At 38.2% G+C, this 18,337-nt stretch overlaps 1 long non-coding RNA gene across 3 annotated transcripts in view; it reads left to right on the forward strand.

Moving 5' to 3' along the window:
- Positions 1–496: 496 nt before the first annotated feature.
- Positions 497–18,337, forward strand: part of LOC113911631 — a 42,770-nt gene continuing 24,929 nt past the window's right edge. For 2 of the 3 annotated variants that reach the window (XR_003516558.1, XR_003516559.1), the window contains exon 1: positions 2,832–3,208. This is a non-coding gene — a long non-coding RNA (uncharacterized LOC113911631). Of the gene's footprint in view, positions 725–2,831; positions 3,209–18,337 lie in introns of those variants that run through there. The other variant, XR_003516560.1, reaches the window with a different exon arrangement.

An 18,337-nucleotide genomic window follows, 5' to 3' on the forward strand; every position in this document is an offset into this window, starting at 1 on the left:
TTCTTCCTGCTGTGCTTACCCTTGTGGAACATTATTTCTTCTTAGTTCTTGACATATTGGTTGCTTGATGCATAACTTGTGTTCAAAGTTGTCCTCCAGCAGGGCAGCCAACCTAATCCCCAATGAAGAGACTGGCCCAGCTGGTAACCCAGCATGACACAGCAGCAGACACTGAACCCTAACCCAGGTCTGCTGGTCCTCTGCCCTCTTTGCTCTACTCCACCTGCCTAGTTTGGGATGAGACTCTCACTTTTGTTAAAAATGTAATTTATGTTAAGAGGCTATACACTTTGGTAGAAGAAAGGGAGGCTCTGACATTAGAAAGACCTGGTGTGGCATTTTTAAAATTTTTGACTCCACCCCTTACTTGTATGACTGGGGCAATTCATGAAGTCATTGAGGTACACAGAGATTAATCTAGGACAAGAAACTAACCTCATAAACGATTGTGGCTATTACGAGAATAGCCCCGCACGCACGCCGGTGAACCCACGCACGCGCGCCGGCGAACCCACGCACGCGCGCCGACGAACCCACGCACGCGCGCCGCGAACGCACGCACGCGCGCCGCGAACGCACGCACGCGCGCTGGCGAACCCACGTCCTCCATCCTGTTGGGCACAGAGTAGGTGCTTCGCAATTCTTTAGTTTCAACGGAATGTCTTTCCTGCAGCGTCGGCGCAGATGAATGCTTGTGACTTTTGGGAAGGATGTCCCCCTGAAGGTACCCTGATTGAAATAACCTGGGCTGAGTGAAAGGGCGGCCTTTTCAGGGCCCTGTGGGCGCGTCACTGTCAATAATTTATGCGTTGTGACGACAAATGTTCACATTTGGAACCACAGCTTGCTGAGGCCAGTGTAAATTTCTGAGGCTTTGTGTAATGGGCTGTGTGTAATGCTAATAAACACGAAAACTTCTTTTCTATAAACGTGTTCCTTGTGGACCCCTGAGGCTATGGTGCTGATGAGCTTATTTTTTTAATGAGAAGATGAACTGCAAGCACCCAATTAGAGAGGCTCAGTCAAATCACTAGAAGCTTTCCGGCCTGGACACAACAGAAGAGGTTTTAAGGGGCTCAAACAAAAGAAACCATAATGAGAGCAACACTGAACTTGCTTTTATTCTTAGCAGCTTTGTTTGTCCTCTCTAGGCTCAGAGCTGTGCTTCTGGGACTGAACTTTTCCAACAAAACTATTTTTGTTTCTCACTAGCAGTGCTCTGTGAAGGACTCTTTGAAATGCAGACTTCTTAGTCTCAGTGAATGCAAAGCGTTTGACAACGCTACTTCTTCCTAATGCAGAACAGTCCCATACCTAGAACTGTTCTAATCCAGGAGCCTCATCCTTGGCTTGTTAACAAAGAAAATGGGACTGTGAAAGTGATAATTTTTAGATGATGCTCTTGCCCATGAGTTACAGCGCGGAGACTGCCATATGTCCATCTTTTAAGATTAGTTTGTGGATGATGGAGTTACAAGCAGGTGATGGGGCAAAACATCAGAATAAAAGTTCTTAGAGCTTTGATGAGCAGATATATTCTAAAATTTCAGAACCAAGGCTATTCCAGTTTAGTGCAATTAAGGTTAGGACTTTATCTCTTTAATATTTTAGCCAGATCTGAGACTCAGCAGGAATTCTGATTATGTGTATCCCTTCCTTGTCTTCCTCTAATTGTGCTTCCCCTCCTGGTGTCCTACTCATTGGTATATTCCATTTTATGCACATTTATGGTGTATTTTTCTTTTTGTCTTTTTTTTAACGTTAGAGATAAAGATATATTGCTTACCTATTTTAACTTGAGTCTCAAAGCAGAAGCAATACAGTTGATCCTTGAACAATGCAGGGGTTAGGGGCACTGATCCCTGCACAATAGAAAATTTGTGTATAACTTAACTACTCATAGCCTATTGTTCAGCAGGAAGCCTTACTGATAATAGTTAATTAACACATATTTTGTAAATGATATGTATTATATACCGTATTCTTAAGCAAGAGAAAAGAAAGTGTTACTAAGAAAATCATAAGAGAAAAGGCATTTATAACACTATATTGTCTTTATCGAAAGAAATCTGTAGGTAGGTGGACCAGTGCAGTTCAAACCCATGTTGTTAAAGGGTCAACTCTGTTCTGTGAATTCATCTTACTTTCCTAGTAATCTACTCAGTGTAGGTATGTTTACTGTGCACTAATACCAGCCAAACCCTTTATCGGGGCCTAGGATTCAATGGTAAACAAAACAGGCATAGACTTTACAGCTATAACTAAGTAATTAGATGAAGTTACATGGAGGTCCATAGTAAGGTGCATAGTGGAGGTTTTGAAATATAGTAACTTCTCAGACGGTATTACCTGCCAGTTTGTTGTTGTTGTTTATTATATAGCTTGTAGTTTCTCTCTGCCAGTCTTGTTCTTTGCTATAAGACGAATCCCCATTAGATGCTGCCATATCACTTGCCTTATCAAGTTGCATTCAGAAATTCCCATTACTTTCAAAATAAACTTTCAATTCTTTGGCTCTGCATTGATAATCCTCTAATCTCTAACTTGAAGGACCATCTTGCTACCTATGTGAACTTCTACTCCATGCAAATTCATTGTCTCTTCAATTAGTCTTTTTTTTTTTTTGGCTCGTGATACTTGGTTGAGTAACTTAATTTCACTTACCCTCACTTTTCTTATCTGGATGTTATGCATAATAAGGGATACCTGCCCTTCACTGTTCAGGGAAAGCATAATAAAAGTTGTTACATTATGACATCATCTGCAAACTCATTCTGCTTACAAGAAGCTCTAGCATGCATGTTATGCTTCTGCATGCACATACAGAAAAATGAAAGGGCCACCAAAAGGCATCTCTCTGGACCTTTCACCAGCTTGAGGAGACACTTCAGACCTCAAGTCTGAGTGGTATTTACTTACTTTCAGGACTTCAAGCCAATTGGTCTCACCTCTTGTTTCCCAGCACAAGTTTGAGATGTGAATAATTACTGCTGCCTGCTCAGTCATGTTTTATTGCCTAATTAACCTCAGGCAGTCTCCTGCCATTCACAGGACGATCCAGAGAAGCAGCTGCTTCTCTACATTTAGGATGAAGAGGAAGATTTCCTTCACTGGCTGAGGCAGTAGCGCTTCTGCTGATGGCTGCAGAGATGACCTCAAGTCTCCAAACTGGTCTGGACATCGCTGGCCAAAGGAACCTGAGAAATGGGTATGTTGGACCCACATTGAATTCATCCTACAATACATCTGCAATTTTAAGTAGTATGTTCTTACAGTAATTTCCGATTTATATATTCTACCCCCCATCATTACTTGGTTCAAAAGTATGTGGACATGATTTTTCCTCTGTCCATCCATGTTCCCTACAGATAATAATGGGAGTTTTTACTTCTGGCGGAATGTCCTCTAGGGTTTTCAAGCAGTGCTTGAAACATTACTTAAGGGGTCTTTACCCTTCTCAAAGCCTCCTTTAAAAGAGAGAGAGACTCTGAACAGAGATGTTCTTTAATTTGCCAAAGGCCCAGCCCAAAGTGTCTTAAACTTTAAATCTTTTCTTGTTTGAGTTAACACCAAAATGCAATCATTTTAATTAAGCTAAAGTACGGCAGTGACTACAATAGGGTGTATGATGAGGATTTTTTTGTGGAAATCTTTGCAACTTTTTTATGTTCATGTTTCCAAAGAGACAACCTAAGCTTCTCAGCGTAATTTTGCATGTGAAATAGAATTATCAGTAGCAAGTGAATTATTTCATTGCTCTATTGCATTATCTATAGCCTTCTCACATCTATCCAGGTATGAGTGTCACAGATTCTTTATATAATACAAGTTTGTGATGCAGTTGATATTTTGATGGCCTATGAACAGAAATCTTATTGACCTATGTAATTGAGATGCAGCCTAAGTTCCAGCATTTAAAAAATGTTTAAACTTCATATTTAAACAGATAAATAGGAAATTACATAAATCCTAAGTATATATCTTATCAAATTTTAATAAAATAAACATACATCCAGCTTTTATTTTTAATTGGTTATTTCTTTGTGAATCATCAAAAACCCCCAATAATTTTAGCTTTTCTTTAAAAGGATAGGTACCTAATTTGAAGAATGCTAATTGTGCTATTGTATATTGATTTTCTTCTCAGTCAGATTTTTAATTAAACTGCTTATACATTGGGACTCCTTAATATTAGTATGTTATAATCTAGATGCCCTTATTACTTATACAGATGTTATATCTTATTGTGTACATATGCATATTTGTGGGAGTGTGTGTAGATGCATGCACACATGTGCATTGGGTGTGGAGATGGGACTGATTTGGCCAAGTATGAAATGAATAACTTTAGATATTTACGCTAAAAAAAAGACATTATTCTTAGTCCTTCACATAATATCTAAAAGAATGAATTCACCTCAGAATATGTATATTGAATATACACATTCAAGTTTTGAATGTGAAAAGTTACAGGTGGAAGGGACCTCAGAGACCTCATTTGCATGTGAAGAAAAGCCTTTATCTTTGAATGAGTGACCCAAGGCCACACACTGATTAGTGGTTCACGTAGTTGATTAGTGTTTACTATCCAAAGCATTCAACCCAAGTGTCCTATTATGATTGTTCTCCCTGTAGCAAACATTGAGAGCCAGAACTCTTGCTGGCCAACACAGAAAGAGAACTCACTTCCATGGATGGGGAATGTCTTAGAAATTTACCCTCTTGTAGCAACTTAACACTCACTCTACTTACAGGGTCCTAGCTGGGCCTGCCTCTTAGATAGATACATGCTTTGGGGGAAATGCCAAAAAATACTGTAAAAACAAGATAAAAGACTATTGTTTTGAATGTATTTTGTATATAGCCTAAAAACTATTTTAATGTGACACTCAAAATGGTGGACCAATTGACAATTTGGGATTCAGGTTGAAACGGAAAATTGGTTTTCTTTCTTTGTTATCAATGAGATCATAGAATTTTGATTATAGGTATTGGCTATGCACTGGACATGCTAAGGTAACATGTGACCACATAGTATTTCCAACCCCAGTTTAGCTACTCCAAGGCTGGGGCAACACAAGGGAAATATATTGTAATAGCTATGATCTTTTGCCCCACTCCATATGACCTTATATCCACCCATACAGATAATGATATTTACATTGGAATAGACACACAAAAAACTTCTTGAATGAGACAGGAAAGTGATAGAATCTTTCAGATCACAAGCACACACACAACTGGGGAAGATTTAAAATTAAGGAATATATAGGAGCTGAAGCTTGTGGCTCTTGAAACATCTAAGTCCAAGTCAGTATCAGTATAGTGGAAGTGCTACCTGTTACCATATTTCTGAGTCATTTCCTCATCTAAACGCTTCAACAGGACAAGCCAGTGTCATTTACTAAAAGGATGTTTGCATTTCTTTACAAATATATTCTACTGGTGATGTTTCCTAAAAGTAGTTATTCTTTGATTCATATCTAAATGATTATCTTGTATTTGTTCTTTATTTCAAGTGGCCTAAGATTGTTTTGGGAAGGAAGCAAGATACAGAAGGGAGGATTTCTCTATAAATTGCCGGGGTGAAGGGGATAATTCCTCTGTTATTGGGTGAATAGGAAGGTATATGATTAGGCAGTGGGAAGATTCTCTCCCACAAATTGAATCTAGTTGGAGGGTAGTGATTAGAAATGTTTTGTGAACAGTTTTAACTTCCAGTTGGCACACTGGACATTAGCGTCTCAAATTATTATATCCTAAAAGTGGTCTATTAAATCTAAGTTAACTTTTGGTAAAATAAACTTGCCAAGCTCAACATTTTTTATATAGGACAATGGAGTCTGAATTTTTAAACTCAATTACATGGAAGACTTTAGGAATAATTATCAATTAGGTTTATTTTGGTCTAAGGTATAGTCTTTGTTTTATAAGCATTCACTGTGATGCTTGAAGTCATTTGATTGTTCTCTAATAAGATTTTAGTTAAATTGGTAAGTCCTTAGAAAAATTTATGAAATGCTTGTAAAGTTACCAGAGGTTTTACTCTGTCAAAAGTCTAACCATAAATGGTAATTTAAAAATAACTCAGGTTTTTACTTGTGTCGGTCCAAGATCATATAAATAAATTTATGGTTTCAGCCATGATGAGTAGCTGGCATTGGACTTATCCTCCCATTTCAGATAGCTATAAAGCCTGGAGAAAACTTATAAAATAAACCGATTGCAGTGATAGGACTAGAGCCAAAGTTGAGCCATAATGCTTAAGTTAGGGGTTGGGGGTGGGGGGTACACAAATGCCAGGAGATGGAGCCCAAGCAATGAATGTTATATAAAAGACCGAGCACTGTTCGAACATATTTTATAAAAATATATGTCCTTCAACTTCTACAACTCAGTATTAAAAATATATATGTATGATTTTTAAATGGAGGATCTGAATATTTTTTCATTTTTAAAAAATTTTTTGAATTTATTTTTATTTTTTTTATTAAGTTTTAGTTAGTTTTAACATACACTGCAATATTGGTTTCTGGAGTAGAATTCAGTGAATATTTTTTCAAAGAAGACATACAGATGGCCAACAAGTACATGAAAATGTGTTCAGCATCACTAATCATCAGGGAAATGTAAGTCAAAACCACAGTGAAATATTCCCTCATACCTGTTAGAATGGCTATTATCAAAAAGACAGGAAATAAGTGTTGGCAAAGATGTGGAGAAAAGGGAACCCTAGCACACTGTTGGTGGGAAATGTAAATTATTGTAGCCCCTGGGGAAAACAGTATGGAGGTTCCTCAAAAAATAAAAACTAGAACTACCAAATGATCCAGCAATTCCACTTCTGGATATTTTTCTGAAGGAAATGAAAACACTCAAAAAAGTATCTGCATCTTCATGTTCATTGCAAAAAAAGAAAAAAAAATACAAAAAAAAAAAGCACCCTTCATTTAAAAATAATGTTCTACTTACAAACTGAGACTTGACAACTCACAAGCGAAAGGAAACATTTGCTTTCCCTGTTGTGGTATAATATCTTACTAGCATTTCATAAACTAAATCTTTTCCACTTTACTTTCCACCTTTGATTTCAGGAAGTCTAGAGCTGATGGGTGGGTGGAAGCGTTGTAGTATATACCTCTCATTATATAATAAAATCAACTGTTTTCTTAATTTCAGTCTCTAAGAAGAATCTCTTCCTTTGAACTTTGAGTCAAGGAGTAATTTAATAGACAACATCTGAGTGTGATAGTAGACAAAACACATCCAAAGATAACTAGATGCATTGGCCTATTGAATTGGATGCTGAGCATGTCTACCAAAGTGAGGATTTTATGTTGACTTACTGAGATGGAATAATTTAGGGTAGCAAGTCTACATCAGCAGTCCTAGAGGCAGAGTTCATCCTTGAGTGACACACACCCCTAATCTGCTAGAGGCATTAATACCAAGGAGTAAGCAAGGTTCATCTTCCTGGAGTGTCATTTTAGTTGAAATTTTGAGGAAATAATTATTTCTTTTACACTTCCATCTCATACAGATATATTGTGAAAATGCAAACTATACATGAATTTAAAACACAAGCCTTAAGAAAGGGAGTCTCTTTGGTGCATCCCATAGGTACCTGTACTTTTTCTTCACTGCCACTAGGAAGGAAAGAAAGGTTTGAGAATGGAGAGTACGTACTGGGGAAGAGTATTTTGGGGAAGTTGTCTAAATGCTCTGAGATTTAGTTTTCTCATATTTAAAAAGAAGACACTAATATTTACCTCAAATATTGCCACAAATTAGAGAGGGGGTAGTAAGAAACTTGTATATACCTAGCTAGATGGTATCCTCTCCTCTCTACTCCTGACCCCTAAAATTATGTGAAATCATTTAGGCATAAGTTAAAAAGGAGGAAGAATAGGGGATCACAGTGTTTTGTCACAGACTTGCATTCAAGTTTGCATCTCAAGAGTTAATTCCTTCACTGCTTCTTTTGTCATAATGCTGTCATAACGGCTGGGAAAGAGTCTACCCTGGGAATACAAAGTTTGTCCCATATATGGCTCCTGCCTAGGGAATCAGGCCTGGAAAGAGTCTTCAATTGCTTCTGTTTTTTCAATAAGGGGAAGCTGAGTAAAAACAAGGCTAAATTGGAACGCTACCCTGAAGCTCTAAGTTAAGTAACTCCACGAAGTGTAGGACAAGAAGGCGCATGAGGGAGCCAGCCAGAGACCCCCAGGGGTTCTGGTGGAATACAGGGAAGAAGGTTGGAGGACGAGTAGGAGGACTGCAGGAGAATCTCTGGAAATGTATGAGGAGAATTTGGGGTCAGAGGATTAGTTGCTCTTCTAGGGCTCTCTGGTATCTGAGGGTAGTTAAGCGTGGGAGTGAGGTGGAACTAAATGGTGGTGACACAGAAGCCCTCTCTAAGCAGTGATGATGGGCTGTCTTCCAACTGGACGATTCATACAAGGCTGTGTGCAAGCTGGGAGTTTGCACTTCAGGGACTATTTATAGTAAGTTCTGTGATACCTCCGTTTATACTATGGGTACAAATATGGAATCCCTCTATTAACAATTATTTACTGAATGCAAAGCATACCAAGGACACGAAAATGAGGCAAGACCCCAAGTTGACTTCATTCATTTAGCAATATTGGCACCCACCGTGCACCAGGCATTGGGAATATAAAATGAAAAGTCCAGTGCTTGCCCCTCAGGATATATATTCTACCTAAGACCGTGTACAGCATAGTCATTCACTTCAAAAAAGTCTATGTGAAATGCATAGTCTAAGTATTCATTTTTACTGATTTAAAAACATTATGTCAACCATGGTTTTCTTCATCTCCTGGTTTCTCAAAGGCTCAAGGCACTATTTTTAAAAAATAAAAAATATTTTGAAATTGTTTACATATATATAATCCTTGGCTTGATTCTAAATCTTTTGAATCAGAATTTCTGTTCCTGAGGCCCAGGAAGCTGCTTTTTTAGCAGACTCCCAGTGTGCTCTTTTGTAATTAAAAATTGAGAACTATATAGTCAACTCTCTTTCTTAACATTCTCCCTTATCGTAAGATAGATGACACCAAGGACTTTAAAAGCAAAAGCAGAAGAGATCACATCTGCCACGAAATTTCCAAATACAGTCTTTCTAAGTATGTGTTGGTGCATAAACTGATTTGTTTTGACTGATTTTATCAGTGGGGCCAATCCACAAAACAGCCATGCCAATCAAAAAGTCCTTTCCTTTTGTTTGTGTTTTAACATTCACCAGCCTGGGGCTTGTCACAGACAAAGGTTACCTGATTACAATACTGTAGCAGGCAGTTGGGTGGCTTCTGTAGGAGCCACACTGGAGACATCCATCAAAGAACTTTTCAGTGGGCAGGTCAGTGCTTAATGAAAGTGTCAGCGGCTTTCACAGAAAAGTTTATCTTGATTCCTGTTAACACTCTTGATAATAAACTTCACATTTTTTCTGATAAATGGTCTTTCCAAATTTTTAAGTAGGCAAAGGTAATCAAGTCTAAGAGGACCAAGTAACACTTTTTGGGGAGTGGAAAGGGGAATCCAGAGGCCTTTATCCCTGGCCTTTGAAAGAAAGTAAAGTGAAGCTGGAGTGTACGGGGGCTTGAGACATGGCTCCCAGAATCAGAGAGCCTCAAATCCTTCTCTCACCCTTACTATGCCAACTCGGGCAACTTTTCAGTGTAGCCAAGCCATCGTTTTCTCATTTGTATAAGGAAGGAAATAACATTTATCGCATGTTTATTATGAGCTGGGTCTAATCCTGAGCATTTGACATGTCTTAACTCATGGAGTCCTCACAATAACACTGTAAAAGAAGATGATAATATGACCCCTATCTTACAGAGAACTGCGAAGTTAGAACCGTAACAGGGGAATAAAAAACAACTTCATCGAGTTTTGGAGAGCATTAACTGGTAATATTTGGAATGCTTAGCATAGAGTCTGATACTTATAAATGCTAAGTAGAGACTACTATTAATCTGAATTCATTATATTCACTTTTTTTTTCTTTTTAAGCCTTCTCCAATAGTTATTTCAAAATTCATAGCCTCTTTGGTCTCGACCCTTGGGCCAGCAAGTTAATTAGGATGTATTGTTTGACTGTATACATAGTGCTCCCTCTTCACACTTCAAAAGGAGAGTCCATTGGGTTTCTAACGTTGGTTCCAGGAGATATACTCTTTATTTCCTCAGTATGCAATTCTGAAGCGTTATACTGGGCAGGGCCAGAAAGCACATACTACCAAGGAGAGGTTTTATCCAAAATATTACTAATCAGTCATTTTGATTACTTCCAAGAGACACATAGTAGGTGCTTTGGTTGGATTTATGCACTTTGGATAATTGATCCAAATGTGAATTCCATTGGTTGGTTGCCCACAGAAGGGTAGGGCAAGAGGCAGTGTGGTATAGGGAAGAAGCCAAATTTCTGTCAGGTACTGGGGAGAGGAGACAGAGCTGGAGCTGGATCCTGATCTCTTTCCCTCCAACTAAGAATTGTGTGATCTTGGGCAAGCTACATTAAGTACTTAAATTAGAAGTACCTCATAGGGCTATTCTGAGAAAATAAACAAGAGAAACTATAGAGAGCTCCTAGATGCTTTCTGTCATATAACAGGTACTCAGTAAGTAAGACTGAAGTCTCAAGAATGTTTTTATTATTAAGACTACCTACCAATAATGTTTTAGACGCTCTGGATAGGATAAATGGCCAGTCTTACGACTGGGCGCCAGCACAGACAGAGATTACAAAGTTAGGAACTCTATGCAGGCTAGACTATGACTGAGTAGCATACAAAAACAACTGATTTGAGAGGGCATAATCATTTATTCTTTCTTTCATTGCACCAATAAATATTGAGGCTTTTAGAAATGAGAAGGAAAGGGCTGGGTCACTGCTGAAATACTGCTGCGTGTCTTGGTAGGGAATGTTTTTGAAGGTACCTACATAAAGAAATTCCTTCAGAATGGGAAGGCAGTGGAAGCTGTGGCCCAAAAGTTGTGGGAGCTTGTTCTCGGCCTCCTGAAATCTAAGGGTGTTGACAGAACCACAAAAGACATGCCTGCATGGTATTCCTACAGGGACTAGGCTCTAGAACAAAGGTTTCCAGTCTCTGCAGTGGTGCCAGGACCCAAGTCTGCCATAACATAGAAGAATTGCCAGACCTAAGTGGTCCTCCTGGCTTATACATACAGTGAATTTCTCAGTGCTAACCCATGTGGACTGAAAACCTAAGATGACTCCCTGATACCTTCAGGCTTTGTAGACTTGACCCTCACCCATGATGCAATCAACCACTCTTGTAACATTGGGGAGAGGATGGTTTCTGATGGTCTAACATGGTCTCTGATTGTATTCCCTGCCTGGGGAGTTGTGGAATGAACAAAAGATATATAATACAACTTGCACACCCAAGTGTAGAGTAAGATTCATATTTTCTGCATATTTAATCAGATAATTGTTGAGATCCATTGTTGAGATTAGAAAGAGATATTGAAGATAGAGTAAAAGTTGCGCTATTTATTCCTTCTACCTTCATGAAAAGCTCCATTGGGTCTCATCTGACACCAGAGAAATCCAGGCATAGAACCTAGTTGTACCTCTAGCACAGTGGTTCTCAAACTTGAGCATGCATCAGAATTACCTGGAGGGCTTGTTAAAACAAAGGTTGCTGGGCCTCACAGAGTTTCTAATCTAGTAAGTCTACTGTTGCCAGAGAATTTTATTTCTAACAAGTTCCTAGGTAATGCTGATCTTGCTTGTTCAGGGACTCCACTTTGAAAACCAGACCTATGGAAGACAACTTAACAGAGGCTGGGTTTGAATTTTCATTCAACCTAATTTTTAGAGGAAATTTCTTTCTTATGTAGCATGAATTTAGCATGAATTTACATTTTTGCCTCATAGCACTGTCTCCTACACCCACCCTCCATGTTCTCTATTACACATAATTGTGCAAGTTGGTTTCCAGAGTTTTCTATTTTCAATGCCCGTTATTCACTTCAGGTTTTGTGACAGCACTAGATAAAATTATGGTGCTTTTCTTTCACTTTTTAATGCTTTTTTTCCTGTTAAAAAGGAACTCTGAACTTGTTCTTTAGTAGCCATCAGTATTATACATTGAACTTGAGAGTTCTAGATTCTGAACAGGGTAGGAAAGCAGAGACTGGAATTTGTAAGATACATATATCTATATATATATAACTTTTACAAAGCCATCATTTTATTTTTTTCAATACAACCTACCCAAGTCTCTTATCTGAGTTGGTTTTAAAAAGCTATTTTGTGTGAAAAATTGTATCCAATTTTTTTCTTGCACCCTGTAGATATTCTTTCATGGACTGATGAACAGAGTATAAAATCTGTTATAGAAATTAAATAGTGTAGTGGGTAAAAGCATGGGCTTTGCTGACAGATAGACCTCCGTTTGAATTTCAGCTCTGTCCCTTCGTAAGGAAGGGTGACCTCAGGCAAGTCAATTTTTCCTCTTTGAGCCTCAGTTTTTTCATCGAGTAACAGAGATAATGCCTTCTCTTTGGCTTGTTGTGAGGGCTGATTTAGATGATGTGAGTAATAAGCATTCTAAATAGAAGTTATTATTTCTTAAAGATGATCCTTTTCTCAAACCACTTTACCCCCCCCACACACACAATGCTGTAATTTTATAGTTTAAAAAGAAAAAGCTCTGTGGAAAATTAAAGAAAAAAATTTATTTCCATATACTATATATTAGGAGAAGGTACTATTATCAAACTACATGGTTTTCACTTGTTATGATAGAATAAGTATGTTTGCTTAGTGTTTTCTCTTTTTTCAGTGGTGTTTGCCTGAATCAACATTAGCTAAGAGAATCCACACAGTTCAAATAAATGTCAGAGAACTGTAGAGGACTTTTCTCCAGCCAAGTAGTTTTTGGAATGCTGAGTTAACATCTATACACATGAAAACACTGGGATAATATCTCTTGCTACCAACAGAGGATATCCGGGCACCTGGGTGGCTCAGTTGGTTAAGCGACTGCCTTCGGCTTAGGTCATGATCCTGGAGTACCGGGATCGAGTCCCACATCGGGCTCCCTGCTCAGCAGGGAGTCTGCTTCTCCCTCTGACCCTCCCCCCCCATGTGCTCTCTCTCTCTCAAATAAATAAATAAAATCTTTAAAAAAAACAACAACAGGATATTCATGGTCTAAAAGTATTTGCAGCTTAGATGAGACAAACGTGAAGAGACTATAACATATATATATATATATGAATACAGTGAAAAAATACTATATATATATATTAGAATACAGTGAAGTCATTGGTGCCAATTTTTATCAGCCATTATCTTTTACATGCAGTTCATAATTTATACTTCTCAGGCTTTAATTCCAGGTCATGTGAACCTAAATGAATCTGTTCAGATGGGGTATAGCCAACAAAAGAAAATGATGCTGGTTAATTTATGACAAAATCAGATGTGCGTGTTGGGAGGGGCAAAGATGAAATTGATTGGCAGGCTATACAGTAGCTCACAATATTTTTTTTTCCAAAGATTTTGTTCATTCATTTGACAGAGAGAGAGGGAGACACAGGAAGAGAGGGAACACAAGCAGGGGGAGTGGAAGAGGGAGAAGCAGGCTTCCCGTGGAGCAGGGAGCCCAATGCGGGGCTTGATCCCAGGACCTCAGGATCATGACCTGAGCCGAAGGCAGATGCTTAATGACTGAGCCACCCAGGCGCCCAAGTAGCTCACAAAATTAAGGAAGGTAGTTGACCAGGCCAGGAGGGAACATGAAGCAGAAAAGCTCAGACATCCTGATGAGCAGGCTGACTCTCTCCTGAGCACCAACTGCTTCTCCATCTGTGAATCATTCTGCTGGAGAGATAAGGGTCCATTCACCTTGTCTAGCTCAGGTCAAGCACTCACCTATTGTTAGGGAAGGGCAGGGAACCTTGACTGACAGTCCCACATATGCTGTGGCATACAATTTCTAGTGGTGAGGGGGACTACCCCTCCCCTCTAAATAGCCTGCTTTTTACCACTCATAAAAGGAATGGATGCAAAAGAAGTGTAGCTTACTGGTACAAAAAGCCCATAAATATATTTGTTTACATTAGTTTATATAGCATGTTCATTTAACCTGAAAAAAAAAATGCTTAGAATAGGCTTAGAATAACAGCCAAAAGCATCTTAAAAATATACCTTTAATCCTCAACTTACCCAAATTCATAAGCCATCATGCTATGTACATTGAATTGTCTAAAAGTTAATATTTAATGTAAATATCCAAGATGGCAAGATAAAACTCATTAAACAGAATAATGTTCATTTGAAAGGTTAATTTATTCATACCCGACGCAATGGCTATTTTGGTGTTCACTTCTAATAGCAGCAGCAGTAAAAACTTTGTCAATGCTGTTAATTTATTGAAGGCTATAGCTAGTAAATATTTACTACAGCCCCAAACATTTTAATCTCCTTTCCATTAATATTTTACCTAACAGTTTCTCTCTCATATAATCAATTTAATATTTTTAATGCTTAATATCTTAATTGGTCTTCAATTTAGAAAGATGGAATAGGAATTTAAGCTTAAGATATGAAATTGTATCTATAAGCTGAAGAAAAAGTTAAAAATATGTAAACCCCTTAGGAAATGGAAAATTACTCATTCTAAAATGTATGCCATAAATTTTATATTAAATGAACACTGAATCATAAATGTTTCTTCTTTCACATCTTTAATATTCAACAATTATGTCTCTCAATATCCTTTGGCATTAAATTTAATTGACCCTGGTTGTGTCAATTAGAAGCACTTGTATTATTTATGGATTTTTTATGAATTGTCTTTATCAGGTCTGTAGAGCTTTAGGCCACTTGCTTATTCATTACCTTGTTCATCAAATCCCCATTTTAAAATATGGGGATTTCTGAAATAGTTTTTAATACAATAAAACATCCACTCTTACTACTATATCCTGATGTAGGTGGTAAACATTTTCTGTGAAGGACCAGATAGTAAATATTTTAGGCTTTGTAGGTAACATACTGTCTCTGTCAACTCTTCTTCTTCTTAGCAACCTTTTAAAAATGTAAAAACTATTCTTTGTTGTATGGCTGTACAAAAACAGGCTGCAAGCTCCATTTGACCCATAGCCTTAGTTTGCCTACTCCTGTAATGCATCATTTTATGAAAGATTATACATCCAAAAGGCTATAAGATACATTTGTAAGTTTAATAATTTTGAATAAACTAATAACCACAATTTAATTCAAGAAGTGGAACATCATAACCAGTGCCTCAAAATTTTCTCATGTGCCACTTCCAGAGTTAATAATATCTTTGGACATTGTCCTAAATTAATGTATTTTTATCTTTTTAGGAAACTTTTTCTTTTAGTTGAATTCCTTTGTAATTAAGTCAACTTGTCAAAAGATACTTATTAAGGATATCTTAAAAAAAAAAAAAAGGATATCTTGTGTTCCAAGCACTCTTCTAGGTCCCCAGGAGCTTATATCCTAGTGATGAAGATAAATAATACATATATAAGGAAATAACAGAAATTCAATACTAGCTGAAGGTGGGAAATGATGGTGGCTTGAAGATGATATGATAAGAATAGGGTTATATTTTTTAAATGGTGCCATGGGACTTACTGATGGATTAAATGTGAAGTGTATAAGAAAGAGAGAAATCAGGGATGACTACAAATTTGACCTGAGCAGTTGAGTGGATAGTGATGCTATTTAATATGTTGAGGAAGAATTTGAGAGTGGCAGATTTTATAGCAAAACTCAGTAGTTGGGGACATGTTAAGTTTTATGCTTATTAGATACCCCAATGAAAATGAAAATAGACACTTGAATATTCAAGTCTGGAGCCACAGAACTGAATGAAATCACTCAAGGAAAGAGTAGATAATGCAAGTAGATAAAGAAGGGATGCGGATCCAGGAGCAAGCCCTGGAAGATGAGTCAGAGGGAGATTGGCAAAACATGCATGTTAGGTAAAACACTAAGTGGGTGTGGAGGGGAGCTTGGAAACTCAGGGAAGAAAGGAAACAGTGGTCCACCAAGATTTAAAAAAAAAAACAAAAACTCCTAGAGGTTGAGCAAGATGAACCCATTCACTTTGACCTTGATAATAGCCACCATGGAAGAGTGGTGAGGATAAAAACCAAAAACCCGGTTGTATTGAGCTGAGCAGAATGGCAGATGCACCCTTCAAAGGCGTTTGCAGTGAAGGGAGCAAGGAACAAGGAAACACGGTGATAGCTGAAGGAAGTATGAATTAAAGGGAACTTTTCCAAAAAAGCCTAGTATGAAATGCGCTTGTGTATAATTTAAAAATGAAAGGACTTCAAGAGATGTTTTAGTGATATCACCCTATATCTGTACCAGTTATCTCATGCTGTATCACAAATTACTCCTAAACTTACTGGTATAAGTATTTATTATGCTCAAGTATTTTGTGGGCTGGAAATTTGGATTGGTCTATACAACAGGGATTGGCAAACATTTTCTTTTCTTTTTTTTTAAAGCGTTCCTAAGTGGGGTCCCAAGTTCGTTCGTTCGTTCTCTTTCTTTCTTTCTTTCTTTCTTTTTTTCTTTTTAAGATTTTATTTATTTATTTGACAGAGAGACACAGTGAGAGACGGAACACAAGCAGGGGGAGTGGGAGAGGGAGAAGCAGGCTTCCCACGGAGCAGGGAGCTCGATGCGGGGCTCAATCCCAGTACCCTGGGATCATGACCTGAGCCAAAGGCAGACACTTAACGACTGAGCCACCCAGGCGCCCCAGCAAACATTTTCTGTAAAGGGCCAAAGAGCAAATACTTTAGGTTTTGCAAGCCCAGTGATCACTGTCACAACTGTTCAACTCAGCCATTATAACATGAAATAAAGAAGGTAGTTGTGTTCCAAAAAACTTGCCTTACAAAAAATAGGTGGTGGGCTGGATTTGGCTTGCAGGTCCTCGTTTGCAGACTCCTGGCGCAGAATGTCTGAGGCCCCACCTTGACAGCTGGCCTGGAATGCTGTGGCTCCCCAGGTGTCTCTTTCTACTTCAGTGTGATCTTTCTACATGATCACTCAAACATGGCAGCTTCAGGTTAGTTGCACTTTTAAAATGGAGGCTCAGGGCTTGAAAGTGACTGTCCCAGGAAAACCTGGCAGAATCTGCATGGCTTTTTGGAACCTAGGCTCGGAACTCATGCTGGGTCACTTCTGCCATATTTTGTTTGTTGATGTAGTCACAGAGGTGGTCCACCCAGGTATAAGGAGAGGGAAAGGAAGGAAATGTCTGCCTCTTCCTGGGAGGAGAAAGAATGTATGGACATGTTAAAAAACCTCCATACTTTCTAAGAAATAAGCAAAAGGTCAGGAGACTTTTTTTTCTAGAAGGGAATTTTGAAATTTCATAATGACTCAGGTGATTTCAAAATATTGGTTGAAAATGGAACATTGTGGACAAACCGTCATTTTTAAAATTTTCTTGGGAACAGTACTGAAGAAAAAAAATGGCTCCTTGCATAATTCAACTATGATGGTGCTTAATTGCATTCAGACTGCCTGTTTCACTAAAAAGAGTACATATGTAATTGGCCTCCTTATCTTTTGAATGTGTAAATCTCAAATTACTTGATATGTTGTGGTTTTGGTTGGGCCACTAAGCATGAAAATGGATATCTGACTCTTAGAAATTATAAATAAATTTATTTGGGCACCTGTGGTAAGCCTAATAATGGCCCCCAAAATGTCTGCATCCTGGATACTTTCTATGGCCAAAGGACCTTTGCAGATACCATTTAGGATATTGAGATAGAGAAGTTATCCTTGATTATCCAGATGGGCCTTAAGCATAATCACAAGTGCTCTTACATGAGGGAGGCAGAGGGAGACTTGACTAGAAGAAGATGTAGGAGATGTGATGATGAAAGCAAGAGGTTGGAGCAATGCAAGGAAGAAGCCACAAGCCAAGGGTTGCAAGTAACCCCTAGAAGATAGAAAAGCCAAGGAAAGAGATTTTCCCTCAGAGCTTCCAGAAGGAAACTGCCCTGCCTATACCCTGACTTTGACCTAGTGAAACTGACTTCAGACTTCTGGCCTCTAGAATTGTATTAGAATAAATTTGTGTAGTTTTGAGCCATTAAGTTGGTGGTAATATATTACAGTAGTCATAGGAAACTAATGTAGCCTTCTATAGAAGTTCATGAAACATTTGGCTGACGTGTGTTTGCACATGACATAAATTATAGTGAGCTAGGAGTGCTTGCTCATAGCAGTTGCTCCAAAGATACAAGTCAAATAAGATATATGTTAAGTAAA

The sequence above is a fragment of the Zalophus californianus genome, chromosome 12 (assembly GCF_009762305.2).
Source record: "Zalophus californianus isolate mZalCal1 chromosome 12, mZalCal1.pri.v2, whole genome shotgun sequence".
Classification (NCBI taxonomy): Eukaryota; Metazoa; Chordata; class Mammalia; order Carnivora; family Otariidae; genus Zalophus; species Zalophus californianus.